The following is a 15,373-nucleotide window of genomic DNA, read 5'->3' on the forward strand; positions in this document are numbered from 1 at the left end:
TAAGCCAATTTCATATGCATAAATACCATATATTTAGTCACTTATTAAAGTACTAAACAGAACTCTCCCGGAGCCACTTCATCCTATTGTAGAGCCTTTGGCTTTCCTGAGAAAAATCTGTAGGATATTTTTGGAAGAGAAAGTTTTTGAGTCTCTACCATTCACATCATTTCATGTTATTATTCCAAATGCATAACTTTCATTTACAAGGAAAATACGGATCTTCCAAAGATATGAACTATTCTGGGACATTCATGTTTTTCAGCCAGGAAAGCATCTACGGAAATGAAAAAGCAGGACACTGTTATCAGACGTGGGGTTAAATAATCGTAATGAAAGACCACTCCTTAATCACTCCATAGCACATGAGCCCCTCTAGACAGCTGAATTTACTTACATCTGTCAAAAACATGGCTGATTTTGGAACCAAGTTGCAGGTTATTATAGTACAAAATTTCAGTTGACATTTAGCAAGCTTAACCCAAATAAAGATGACAGTTCAGGCTATAGTAGGGCTATTAAATTTGTCATTATAACTTCTAGCCAAGTATTTGTCAACTACGTATTCATTTGAACAAAACCATATGCATTTATAAGATGTCAGCCTCCTAAGTGTAGACATACATAGCCTAAAAATCATCCGAAGAACAGCTCAGTAATTCTCCTGCTGCAAAATTTAAGGACAGAGCCAACTCAGAGACACAGGAAGGTTTTCCGCAGCCTCTGAGGCAGAACTTCCAATTTGCCTAGGAACAAGTCATTTGCTTCTGTCTATTGTCTCAAGAATGCTGAGGTGCAGGCAGAAGGGAAGAAGGCAGTAGCAGAATCAGATGGTTTGCAAATATGAATCATAAGGCACTCACTCATTTCTGCCCTTGTCTGCTATCTTCCTTTCCACCCTTAAGTATTTATTTTAACCTAGTTTGATCTGTGTCAATGCACATGGAGGCAAGGATGAATAAAAATTACTGAGGATGGGCCAGGCACAGTGGCTCACACCTGTAATCCCAGCACTTTGGGAGGCCGAGGTGGGAGGATCACGAAGTCAGGAGTTCAAGACCAGCCTGGCCAATATGGTGAAACCCTGACTCTACTAAAAATACAAAAATTAGCCGGGCATGGTGGTGGGCACCTGTAATCCCAGCTACTCAGGAGGCTGAGCCAGGAGAATCGCTTCAAACCAGAAAGCAGAGGTAACAGTGGGCTGAGATCACACCACTGCACTCCAGCCTGGGCGAAAGAGCAAAATTCCTTCTTGTTGTTGAACTCTTGTTTCTCTGGGTCCATTTTTCTCATGTGGTTCAACAGAGGGACTTTTTATTTAGAACCAGGCCCCCCAAACAAAGAACCTAAATGAGGGATATAGGAATCTGCCATGATTCTCACATTATGCCAGTTCATGCTTCACTTAGTCTTCTGGTTCACTGTAATTCTCTGCCAGGTTTCAAGGTGCTTTCCTTGGCTAAAGCCAAACCTTAGCTGTACTCCAGCCCTGTGACAAACCATAAAGTCCCTCATCCTGCTGGACAAAGTCTACTTCAACGTACGGCGCGTGACAGACAATAGTTCTCCATTTCGGGAAATACTTTCTAGTAGACTACAAGTATTACCAACAGACTTGGGGGAAACCCACAGGCCAGATTCCCACCAATAATATTTCTAACATTATTGGAAATGTAGGAATTTCTAACATTATTGGAAATGATAATATTTATTATAATAATATAGATATAATAATTAAATATTTTATAAATTTATAAAATACATAATATAATTTACAAAATTTATAAGATAATTTATATTGAATTTTATCATTTATAAATATAAATTTGTATTTATAATTTATTATTAAAAATAATTTATAAAATGATATTATATAATATTATTGATGGAGATAATATTCCATCAGTAATATCAGTAATATTTCCAGGAAAAGAGGTTTCCTGAAGTTATTACTTGTACCAGATACCTTGGCTAGGTCAAGATGCCCCTTGGACACCACTCCACACCTGCTCAGCCTCACCTGTTTCTCTTTGCATCCATTGCTGTTGCGACTAGTACTGTGTAGGATCTGACCAGCAGGTGCAACCTAACAGCACCCAGACCAAGGCCCCCACTGCCAGCCCTGGTAGGGTAGTTGACACGTGGGAACCAGCTTGGTGTTCCCAGATGATGATAACTACTAAATTATCATCTTTCTAATAATCTCCATAGGATTTTAATATTTTAATCATTAATACTCTATAGGACAAACCTTTGATCATTGGAAAAATGGATCCAGTGGATAAAGGCATCCCCTCTGTTCTTTCCCTGGGCTTATGACTTCAAGACACATCTCAGGCAGCCCCACGAGATTGGACACAGGAGCTGTGCCCAGCTCAACAAAACAGCTCTGTAATCGACTCTCTTTCCTTCCTTGCTTCACTCCCATCCTTCACTCCTGCTCCTAGGTCATATGCTAAAATAAAGCATGTGAAGTATGACCTTAAGCCTTAACTATGTGGCCGTATCAGCTTTCCGGAGAACCCAGGCTAAGATACTAGTCAGCAGTCTCAGTGTGATGATGAGTAAATCATTGATTTCCCAACCTTTGAACATTTTATACAATAGAAATATAAACTCTACTAAGCCTTCTCAAATTCCACTTCTATCACATCATCTGCCTGAACAACAAACTACAACTTCTTCTGCCATCATTTCAACTCCTCAGCTGTTCCCTTTCCTTTTCTACTTTATTAACGTTTATTGGAAAGTCCCCTTGGGATTACATTCAAGGCTGTCCATCTTCTCCCTCCTTCCCTGCCCTTCACCAGCTATACCCCCTCCCCCAGACCCAAGCTTCCCTGTTGCTGTCACTCCACGTGCAAGGTGCTCATTCTGCCACCAGGACTTCCATTCATTAACTGTACCTAGTTAGGTTGCCTCCCATCACACCATTACTCCACCTCCCTTCAACAGGAAGATGTTGATGAACATGGTATACAACTGGCACTGTCAAATCCCCTTTACAAGCCAGATGTGGTGCTGTGCTTCTGTAATCTCAGCTACTCGGGAGGTTGAGGCAGGAGGATTGCTTGAGCCCCAGAGTTCAAGGCCAACCTGAGCAACATAACAAGACCTCATCTCTTAAAAAAAATTCCCCTTTACAGAAAAAGAGAGAAAAACTGTACAACTGTTATTTTGCTGTAATAAGTCTGCTATTTTAAAAGGATGTCCCAGCCTAGGAAACACGGAAAAACCCCATCTCTACAAAAAAATTAAAAATTAGCTGGGCATGGTGGCATGTGCCTATAGTCCCACTACTCAAGAAGCTAAGTAAGGCCTGAGGGTTGCTTGAGCCCAGAAGGTCGAGGCTGCAGTGAACCATGATCACACCACTGTGCTCCAGCCTGGATGACAGAGTGAGACCCTGTCTCAAATTAAAAAAAATAAATAAATAAACAAATAAATAAAAATAAAAAAACAGGATGTCATTTTGAGCTTAGATATTTTCAAAAAATACATGTTTGTAATGGTTTTTATCATCATAGTAGAATATTAGAATATTACCTACACATCATTTGGCAATTGAGGAAGTTGCTTTTTCCTTTTCTGTGGATATTTTGTCTCCACCCACAACTGAACTAGGACTTTATTTCTCTTGCTCTTTTCTACTCACAGCCTCAGATCATCAACCCAGTCTGCGCATCTAGAGTGGTGCATCACACAAGAAGGTACTTGCTCAGTGTGTTGGGAAGTGTGCAGGGGACCCAGCCACAGCTAAAGCCAAACAGGCATCTGAAAAACTGGCCTGGTCCCTCTTCCAACCACTGTTCTAGGATGCCATGTTCATCTCTCATCACTTGTGGGGATAAATAGTTGCTAATAAGATGAAATCATAACTCTGACTTTTAAGCCATAGGAAACATTTTCCAGACACACATATGCACACATATATATTTATGTATGTATGCATGTATTATATATATATATATTTTTTTTTCCCACCACTTTCCTGGAGGCAAAGGAGATGCCTGTGGATTAAACTCAGCTTTGTAGCCATTTAACAATTGCCTTAAGTGGGAGTTTTATAAAAACATCTAATTGAGGCCGGGTGCAGTGGCTCCTGCCTGTAATCCCATTGCTTTGAGGGACCAAGGCAGGAGGATTGCTTGAAGCCAGGAGTTTAAGACCACCCTGAACAACACAGCAAGACCCATCTCTTAAAAAAAAAAAAAAAGCTAAAAATTTTTAAAATCAAAATTTAAAAAATCTAATGATATTTACTAATTCTTCCCACTCCCTACTTGTCTGTCTCCTGTCATGTAAAGGCTGCCTCCTCTCTTTCAATTGTTTAGCCTCCAAAGCTGAAATCCTCCCCAGTTTCTCTTTCTCTCACATATCATGCCCATTCCATTAGCAAGTCCTATGAGTTGTAACTTCAAAGAGGCCTCAATATGACACTCCTCACCACCCTGGTCCAAACCACCATCATCCTTTCCCTGAACTGTATTTGAATCACTTTCTTTTTTTTGGTTTTTTTTTTTTTTGAGACGGAGTCTCGCTCTGTCGCCCAGGCTGGAGTGCAGTGGCGCAATCTTGGCTCACTGCAAGCTCCGCCTCCCGGGTTCAGGCCATTCTCCTGCCTCAGCCTCTCCAAGTAGCTGGGACTACAAGCGCCTGCCACCATGCCCAGCTAATTTTTTTTTTTTTTTGTATTTTTAGTAGAGACGGGGTTTCATCGTGGTCTCAATCTCCTGACCTCGTGATCCGCCTGCCTCGGCCTTCCAAAGTGCTGGGATTACAAGCGTGAGCCACCGCGCCTGGCCAAATCACTTTCTAAATATTCTCATTGCCTCTATCTTCACCTCCCTTTTAGCCCATTCTCAACATAGCAACTTGTACAATCTTATTAAAATAAAAGGCAGGCCAGGTGCAGGACTCATGCCAGTAATCCCAGCACTTTGGAAGACCAAGGCAGGAGAATTGCTTGAGCCCAAGAGTTTGAGACCAGCCTGGGCAACAAAGCAAGAACCCATCTCTACAAAAATAAAATAAAAATAAAGAATTAGCCAAGCATGGTGGCATGCACCTGTAGTCTCAGCTACTTGGGAGGCTGAAGCTGGTGGATTGCCTGAGCCCAGGAGTTTGAGGCTGCAGTAAGCTATGATCACACCACTGCACTCCAGCCTGGGCAACAGAGCAAGACCCTGTCTTTAAAAAACAAAACAAATTCACTGGGCAAGATGGCCGAATGGGAACAGCTCCGGTCTGCAGCTCCCAGTTAGACCAACATAGAAGGTGGATGATTTCTGCATTTCCAACCAAGCCTCCTCTGGTGATACCCAGGCAAACAGTGTCTGCAGTGGACCTCCAGCAAACTCCAGCAGACCTGCAGAAGAGGGTCCTAGTTTTCCTTCCTAGTTAGAAGGAAAACTAACAAAGAGAAAGCAATAACATCAACATCAACAAAAAACGCCCATGCAAAAATGTCATCCAAAGGTCATCAGCATCAAAGATCAAAGGTAGATAAATCCACGAAGATGAGGAAAAACCAGCACAAAAATGCTGAAAATCCCAAAAACCAGAATGCCTCTTCTCCTCCAGAAGATCACAACTCCTCACCAGCAAGGGAACAAAACTGGGGGAGAATGAGTTTGACGAATTGACAGAAGTAGGCTTCAGAAGGTGGGTAATAACAAACACCTCCAAGCTAAAGGAGCGTATTCTAATGCAATGCAAGGAGGCTAAGAACCTTGATAAAAGGTTACAGGAACTGCTAACTAGAATAACCAGTTTAGAGAAAAACATAAATTACCTAATTGAGAACATAAATGACCTGATGGAGCTGAGGAAACACAGCTCGAGAACTTCGTGAAGTATACACAAGTATCGATAGCCAAATCGATCAAGTGGAAGAAAGGATATCAGAGATTGAAAACCAACTTAATGAAATAAAGCATGAAGATAAGATTAGAGAAAAAGAATAAAAAGGAATGAACAAAGCCTCCAAGAAATATGGGACTATGTGAAAAGACCAAATCTACAATTGATTGGTGTACCTGAAAGTGATGGGGAGAATGGAAACAAGTTGGAAGACACACTTCAGGATAATATCCAGTAGAAATTCCCCAAACTAGCAAGACAGGCCAACATTCAAATTCAGGAAATACAGAGAACACCATTAAGATACTCCTTGAGAGGAGCAACCCCAAAATATGTAATCTTCAGATTCACCAAGGTTGAAACAAAGGAAAAAATGTTAAGGGCAGCCAGAGAGAAAGGTCAGGTTACCCACAAAGGGAAGCCCATCAGACTAACAGTGGATCTCTCTGCAGAAACCCTACAAGCCAGAAGAGAGTGGGGGCCAATATTCAACATTCCTAGAGAAAAGAATTTTCAACCCAGAATTTCATATCCAGCCAAACTAAGCTTCGTAAGCAAAGAAGAAATAAAATCCTTTACAGACAAGCAAATGCTGAGAGATTTTGTCACCACCAGGCCTGCCTTACAAGAGCTCCTGAAGGAAGCACTAAATATAGAAAGGAAAAACTGGTACCAGCCACTGCAAAAGCATACCAAACTATAAAGACCAATGACACTGTGAAGAAACTGCATCAACTAATGTGCAAAATAACCAGGTAGCATCATGATGACAGGATTAAATTCACATGCAACAATATTAACCTTAAATGTAAATGGGCAGCTGGGTGCAGTGGCTCATGCCTGAAATCCCAGCACTTTGGTAGGCCGAGGCAGGCAGATTGCCTGAGGTTAGGAGTTCGACACCAGCATGACCAACATGGTGAAACCTTGTCTCTACTAAAAATACAAAAATCAGCTGGGTGTGGTGGCAGGCACCTGCAATCTCAGCTACTTGGGAGGCTGAGGCAGGAGAATCACTTGAACCCAGGAGGTGGAGGTTGCAGTGAGCCGAGACTGGGCCATTGCACTCCAGCCTGGGCAACAAGAGTGAAACTCCATCTCAAAAAAATAAATAAATAAATAAATAATAAATGGGCTAAATGCCCCAAATTAAAAGACAGAGACTGGCAAATTAGGTAAAGAGTCAAGACCTATCAGTGTGCTGTATTCAGGAGACCCATCTCATGTGCAAAGACACACATAGGCTCAAAATAAAGGGATGGAGGAAGACTTACCAAGCAAATGGAAAGCAAAAAAAGGCAGGGGTTGCAATCCTAGTCTCTGATAAAACAGACTTTAAACCAACAAATATCAAAAGAGACAAACAAGGGCATTACATAATGGTAAGGGGATCAATGCAACAAGAAGAGCTAACTATCCTAAATATATATGCACCCAATACAGGAGCATGCAGGTTCATAAAGCAAGTCCTTAGAGACCTATGAAGAGACTTAGACTCCCACACAATAATAGTAGGGGAATTTAACACCCCACTGTCAATATTACAGATCAACAAGACAGAAAATTAACAAGGATATCAGCTGAACTCAGCTCTGGACTAAGTGGACCTAACAGACATCTACAGAACTCTCCACCCCAAATCAACAGAATATACATTCTTCTCAGCACCACATCACACTTTTTTCTAAAATTGACCAAATAATTGGAAATAAAACACTCCTCAGCAAATGTAAAAGAAGAGAAATCATAACAAACCATCTCTTAGACCACAATGCAATCAAATTAGAACTCAGGATTAGGAAACTCACTCAAAACCACACAACTACATGGAAACTGAACAACCTGCTCCTGTATCGGGTAACTAACAAAATCAAGGCAGAAATAAATAAGTTATTTGAAACCAATGAGAACAAAGACACAATGTACCAGAATCTCTGGGACACAGCTAAAGCAGTGTTTAGAGGGAAATTGATAGCACTAAATACCCACACAAGAAAGTGGGAAAGATCTAAAATTGACACCCTAACATCACAGTTAAAAGAACTAGAGAAGCAAGAGCAAACAAACTCAACAGCTAGCAGAAGACAAGAAATAACTAGTATCAGAGCAGAACTGAAGGAGATAGAGACATGAAAAACACTTCAAAAAATCAATGAATCCAGGAGCTGCTTGTTTGAAAAGATTAACAAACTAGATAGACTGCTAGCCAGACTAATAAAGAAGAGAGAAGAATCAAATAGACAAAATAAAAAATTATAAAGGGGATATCATCACTGATCCCACCAAAATATAAACTACCATCAGAGAATACTATAAACACCTCTATGCAAATAAACTAGAAAATCTAGAAGAAATGGATAAATTCCTGGACACATACACCCTGCCAAGACTAAACCAGGAAGAAGTTGAATCCTCGAATGGATCAAAAACAAGTTCTGAAATTGAGGCAGTAATTAATAGGCTACCAACCTAAAAAAAAAAACAAAAAACCCAGGACCAGACGGATTCATAGCAAAATTCTACCAGAGGTACAAAGAAGAGCTGGTACCATTCCTTCTGAAACTATTCCAAACAATAGAAAAAGAGGGACTCCTCCCTAACTCATTTTATGAGGCCAGCATCATCCTCATACCAAAACCTGGCAGAGACACAATAAAAAAAGAAAATTTCAGGCCAATATCCCTGATGAACATTGATGCAAAACTCCTCAATAAAATACTGGATAACCGAATCCGGCAGCACATTAAAAAGCTTATCCACCATGATCAAGTCAGCTTCATCCATGGGATGCAAGGCTGGTTCAACATACACAAATGAATAAACATAATCCATCACATAAAAAGAACCAATGACAAAAGCCACATGATTATCTCAATAGATGCAGAAAAGGCCTTGGATAAAATTCAACACCACTTCATGCTAAAAACACTCAATAAACTAGGCATTGATGGAACATATCTCAAAGTAATAAGAGCCATTTATGACAAACCCACAGCCAATATCATACTGAATGGGCAAAAGCTGGAAGCATTGCCTTTGAAAACCAGCACAAGGCAAGGGTGCACTCTCTCACCACTCCTATTCAACATAGTATTGGAAGTTCTGGCCAGGGCAATCAGGCAAGAGAAAGAATTAAAAGGTATTCAAACAGAAAGAGAGGAAGTCAAATTGTCTCTGTTTTCAGATGACATGATTGTATATTTAGAAAACCCCATCATCTCAGCCCAAAAACTCCTTAAGCTGATAAGCAAATTCAGCAAAGTCTCAGAATACAAAATAAATATGCAAAAATCACAAGCACTTCTATACACTAATAATAGACAGAGAGTCAAATCATGAGTGAACTCCCATTCACAATTGCTACAAAGAGAATAAAATACATAGGAATACAACTTACAAGGGATGTGAAGAACCTCTTTAATAAGAACTACAAACCACTGCTCAAGGAAATAAGAGAGGACACAAACAAATGGAAAAACATTCCATGCTCATAGATAGGAAGAATCAATATTGTGAAAATGGCCACACTGCCCAAAGTAATTTATAGATTCAATGCTATTCCCATCAAGCTACCATTAACTTTCTTCACAGAATTAGAAAAAACTACTTTAAATTTCATATGGAACCAAAAAACGAGCCCGTATAGCCAAGACAATCCTAAGCAAAAAGAACCAAACTTGAGGCATCATGCTATCTGACTTCAAGCTACACTACAAGCCTACAGTAACCAAAACAGCATGGTACTGGTACCAAAAAAGATATATAGACCAATGGAACAGAACAGAGGCCTCAGAAATAAGGTGTGTGCATCTACAACCATCTGATCTTTGACAAACCTGACAAAAATGAGCAATGGGGAAAGGATGCCCTTTTTAATAAATGGTGTTAGGAAAACTGGCTAGCCATGGGCAGAAAACTGAAACTGGACCCCTTTCTTACACCTTATACAAAAATTAACTTAAGATGGATTAAAGACTTAAATGTAAGACCTAAAACCATAAAAACCCTAGAAGAAAACCTAGGCAATATCATTCAGGACATAGGCGTGGGCAAAAGTTTCATGACTAAAACACAAAAAGCAATGGCAACAGAAGCCAAAATTGACAAATGGGATCTAATTAAACTATAGAGCTTCTGCACAGCAAAAGAAACTGTCATCAGAATGAACAAGCAACCTACAGAATGGGAGAAAATTTTTGCAATCTATCCATCTGACAAAGGGCTAATATCCAGAATCTACAAGGAACTTAAACAAATTTACAACAGAAAAACAAACAATCCCATTGAAAAGTAGGCAAAGGATATGAACAGGCACTTCTCAAAAGGATACATTTGCACTGCCAACAAACATGAAAAAAAGCTGATCATCACTGGTCATTAGAGAAATGCAAATCAAAACCACAATGAGACACTATCTCATGCCAGTTAGAATGGCGATCATTAAAACATCAGGAAACAACAGATCCTGGAGAGGATGTGGGGAAATAGGAATGCTTTTATACTGTTGATGGGAGTATAAATTATTTCAGCCATTGTGGAAGATAGTGTGGTGATTCCTCAAGGACCTAGAACCAGAAATACCATTTGACCCAGGAATCCCATTACTGGGTATATACCCAAAGGATTATAAATCATTCTACTATAAAGACACATATGCCAGCACCAGGCAAGGTGGTTGATGCCTGTAATCTCAGCACTTTGGGAGGCCGAGACAGACAGATCACGAGGTCAGGAGATCGAGACCATCCTGGCCAACATGGTGAAACCCCATCTCTACTAAAAATACAAAAATTAGCTGGGCATGGTAGCACATGCCTGTAATCCCAGCAACCCAGGAGGCTGAGGCAGGAGAATCACTTGAGCCAGGGAGTTGGAGGTTGCAATGAGCTGAGATCATGCCACTACACTCCAGCCTGGAGACTCCATCTCAAAAAAAAAAAAAAAAAGGAAGAAGAAGAGGAAGAGGAAGGGGAGGAAGAGGAGGAAGAGGAAGAAGAAGAAGAAGAAGAAGAAACACATGCACACATATGTTTATTGCAGCACTATTCACAATAGCAAAGACTTGGAACCAACCCAAATGCCCATCAGTGATGGACTGGATAAAGAAAATGTGGCACATATACACCATGGAATACTATGGAGCCATAAAAAATAATAATTTAATGTCCTTTGCAGAGACATGGATGAAGTTGGAAACCATCATTCTCAGCAAACTAACACAGGAACAGAAAACCAAACATCGCATGTTCTCACTCATAAGTGTGAGCTGACAATGAGAACACATGGACACAGGGAGGGGGACATCACACACTGGGGCCTGTCAACAGGATGGGGGGGCAAAAGGGAGGGATAGCATTCGGAGAAATACCTAATGTAGATGATGGGTTGATGGGTGCCGCAAACACCGTGGCACATGTACACCTATGTAACAAACCTGTGTGTTCTGCACGTGTATCCCAGAACTTTAAGTATAATAAAAAATATACATATATAGTCAGCTCACATCACTCCTCTGCTCAAAGCCTGCAAAACAATAGCCCTCAATTCACATAAAGTAAGAGCCAAAGTCCATAAGACATTGTATAAGCCTGTAAAGTTAGGAGGTAGTTCCAAGACAACTCTCACTTCTGACACCAATTGCAAGTTCTGGGGTCCTCAGACCTCAATTTTTGATAACTCATTGAAAATCTTCACAGAGCTCACTGACAGCTATTATACTCATGGTTATGGTTTCTTACAGGGAAAGGATACAGATTAAATTCACCAAGAGAAGAGATGCCTGGGGCCAAGTGCAAGAGCTCTTTCCCAGTGGAGCAACAGATAGCACTGACTTCTCCCAGCCTGATGCATGATGGTGCACACAGAGTATGGCCAACTGGGAAAGGTCATTTGAGCCTTGGTATCCAGAGCTTTTCTTGGGGCTCTCTACATAGATATGGTCGATTGTCTTCATGGCTGATGTTTTGTTTTCCTGCAGAAATCAAGCTGATATGATATGACCTAAGGCCCCCATCATAATTCACAATCCAGTGTACCCCAAGGCCCCAAGGTAAAAAAACACTTTTACCAAGCAGGACATTGCAAGGCCACAGAGATCACCTCCCAGGAGCAGAGAACCAAGGCCAGACCTCTCTTTGGGTAAGATTAACCCTTTACTACACAAGGCCCTTTGAGGTCAGGCTCTCTGTGGCCTCATTGGCCAACAGTCCCCCATTTTCTCTTTTCAAAGTTATCACTTTGAAACCAATCCCAGAGGTTTGACAAGAATTGCATGCCGTGGTTCTGGACAAAAATACAGTTACAATCAAGGATTCATCAGGGTGCACTCAGGCCCACTTCCTTGTTGCTAAAAGTCAGCTGGCACCACATCCTGCCCATTCGCATCCTCGTTGTTCCTATAGACAGGATGTCTAACATTAGAATCATAATGCTTTTGGTTAAGGATTGCTTAAGATGTTTTTCAGACCCCAAATTATAGCAGCCAGTTTGAAGACCCCCACAGAGGAACAGGGTCAGCCTGAGAACACAGCTTCTTCCTCTCCCTGTCTCGTGACTTCACCCTTCACTCTTCTACCAATCAACAATCTTGACACTTCAGCCCACTCCAAAACCTTTAAGAACCCTAACTTCCAAACTCCTTGGGGAGACGGACTTGAGATTTCCTCCTATCTTCTCGTTCAATGACCCTCGGATTGAACCCCTTTCTCTGCTGCAACCTGGCGACATGCTGTGTGCATGGGGCAATGAACTTATCAGTGTTAGAAGTTCTCTCCAGCCACACCAGCTTCCTTGCTAGTCCAACATATTCAGGACACCCCAATTTAGGGCTTTCATACTTGCTGTTCCCTCTGAGTGCCACCCCTATTCCGCCTGTGCGTACATGAGCTCCTCCAGACCTTCCAGGTCTCTGCTTAGGATTCCCCTGCTAGTGAGCCCCTTCCTCATCACCCTACTGAAAATAGCGACCCCACTCACACACACCAGCCTTCCCGAGCTGCTCTCAACTTCATGTTCTCCATGCCACTTAGCATTGCCAGTTAAGTATTTGTTTGCCATCCATCTCATCCATGCAGGGCAGGAAAAATAATTTTCTCCTCCACCCTTCCTGAGTTCTTAGCTGGGCTTCTCTGTAACAAAAGACAGATTAACAAGAGAAAAACAAACAGTAGTTTAATACAATATATACCTCTTGTATCCATGGGAGATAAATCAGAGAGATGAGTAATCTCTAGAATAGATCTCAAAGGGATAATTTACACTACAAAGAAAGAAAGTGTGGGGAAAGACCCAGTTAAGATGAGATGGCAAGAAAAATCATCATAAAACAAAGGTATGTTCTCTCCAGTCTGCAGACTGAAGTCCGTGCTTTCTCTGGCAAGAGACTTCTCTGATTTAGTCATCCTTCTCTTCCTAGTGCAGAGGAAGACACGCTTACAAATGGAGATTTCCTTTGTAGATGTAAATTTCTCTTCCAGAAGACTAACTTTTCAGGGCTTCTCCTGTGTCTGCAGTTTCTCAAAATAATCAAATCAACATAATCCTTTAAGCCAAAGGGCATATTTTGGGATGGCATGTGCTAATCTCCTACAGTCATAGCTTGGGATGGCATATCCTGAGCCCCCTCATGCAAGACACTGTAAACTCTGGCTGGCTAGGATCCTCCCTCACCTAATTTGTTCACCACTCTGAGCATCTAGAACAGTGCTCAGCACAGAGTAGATGCTCAGTAAATATTCAGTGAATGAACGATTCTACATGCCCCTGAAGGACAAATGAGGAACTAGCTGCCGTATGGGGTGAGGAAACAGCTCCTCCAGGAGTTGCCCTTGTCTCTGTTGGACATTAATCAGATAAAATCCATTTTAAGTGCTAAAGAAAGAAGTGCTGTAAGTTGATTTTATACTTACTTCCTGGTGGAGATTGCCTGTCTTTGGAGCCTGAAAGTCTCTGGTTCCCGGTGGATTTTGTTCTTTTCTTTTCTCCTTCATTTACCTGCTGGTGATTTTCCAGGGAATTATAAATGATGCCAGCGTTTGAGAGCCGGGAGAACTGGGCTGGAGGATCTGTCAGGTCCTGACCAGCTCTAAAAGTCCAGATCCAAGCGTACAAACAATTACTCTTGTAGTTTTCCCCCCTCTCACTGTCACTCTGCTTTCTTCCTCGCTTCCCGGTCCCAGCTGCCCTCTGACATCTCCCCTGAAGCAGTCCCTGGAGCCCTGTCTAAGGCATGGGAGAAAGGGGCCGGTCTCACACCTGCTTCATTGTGTCAGATTTCCCTTCGAGGACTCCGGACTCCGAGGACCTCTAAGAGGGAGGCACCGCTGATAACCACTATGCCCTGTGGAGGCCACCTTTGTGGTCCCACAGGAAAATTATGAGGTCACAGAGCTCTGAGGCCCCTTGCCACCCACTGTCCTCACTGCCTGCTAGGTCTCTCCCAGATCCTCAGGCAGCTGCTGACTGCCACCACAACAGCCCCCTCGCCTCCACTCTGATGGCAAAACTGCCCCCTGCCAATCCCGCTCCACCCCCCTTAAAACCTCACCTATCGCAGCAGCTGACATCAGCCAGTGTGAGACAAAGATGAGCTGGGTAACAAAGTCATGGCTGGGCACCATGGCTCACACCTGTAATCCCAGCACTTTGGGAGGCTGAGGTGGTAGGATCACTTGAGACCAGGAGTTTGAGACCAGCCTGGACTTGTGAGACCCCCATCTCTATTTTAATTATTTTAAAAAGAAAGGGAAAAAAAAGTCAGAAGACTTGCGTCACAGCCAAGTGCCAAACCTCCCCAGAAGGCTTATGCTCTTACCCTCCACAGGTTAATTGAAGTATAACTAACAAATGAGAACACGTGCAGTGGCTCATGTCTGTAATCCCAACATTTCAGGGAGCCAAGGTGGGAGGATCACTGGAGGTCAAGAGTTTGAGACCAGCCTGAGGAATATAGTGAGACCTCATCTCTACATAAAATACAAAAATTAACTGGCTCTGGTGATGCACACCTTAGCCACTCAGGAGCCTGGGGAGAAGGCTCACTTGAGCCCAGGGGCTCAAGGCTGCAGTAAGCTATGATGGCACCACTGCACTCCAGCCTGGGTGACAGAATGGGACCCATATCTCTAAAACAACAACAAAAGTATATAGTTAAGATACACAACATAATGTTTTGATATATGTATGCATTGTGAAATGATTATCACAATTAAGCTAATTAGCATATCCATCGCTTCACAGTTACCTTTGTGTGGTGTGTGTGTGTGTGTGTGTGTGTGTGTGTGGTGAGACAACTTAAGATCTAACCTCTTAGCAAATTTCAAACATAGAATACATTATTATTAATCCTATAGTCACCATGCTGTACCTTAGATCTCCAGAACTTATTCATCTTATAACTGAAAGTTTGCTCCCCTTAACCAATGTTCCTCATTTCCTCTACCTTCCCATTGGTCCAACCTCTGGTAACAACCCCCTACTTTCTGTTTCTATGAGTTTGACTCTTTTGGAT

The 15,373-nt window shown here is 41.9% G+C and overlaps 1 long non-coding RNA gene across 2 annotated transcripts in view; it reads right to left on the reverse strand.

Moving 5' to 3' along the window:
- LOC116479656 (uncharacterized) overlaps window positions 1–14,174 on the reverse strand; it is a 67,895-nt gene extending 53,721 nt beyond the window's left edge. For both annotated transcript variants that reach the window (XR_009212866.1, XR_009212867.1), the window contains exons 1-2: window positions 13,858–14,174; window positions 12,841–12,992 (exon numbers count right to left, since the gene is read on the reverse strand). This is a non-coding gene — a long non-coding RNA (uncharacterized LOC116479656). The remainder of the gene's footprint in view (window positions 1–12,840; window positions 12,993–13,857) is intronic.
- Between the last annotated feature and the right edge of the window lie 1,199 nt (window positions 14,175–15,373).

Source organism: Hylobates moloch, unplaced genomic scaffold (genome assembly GCF_009828535.3).
Source record: "Hylobates moloch isolate HMO894 unplaced genomic scaffold, HMol_V3 SCAFFOLD_3, whole genome shotgun sequence".
In the NCBI taxonomy this organism is placed as follows: domain Eukaryota; kingdom Metazoa; phylum Chordata; class Mammalia; order Primates; family Hylobatidae; genus Hylobates; species Hylobates moloch.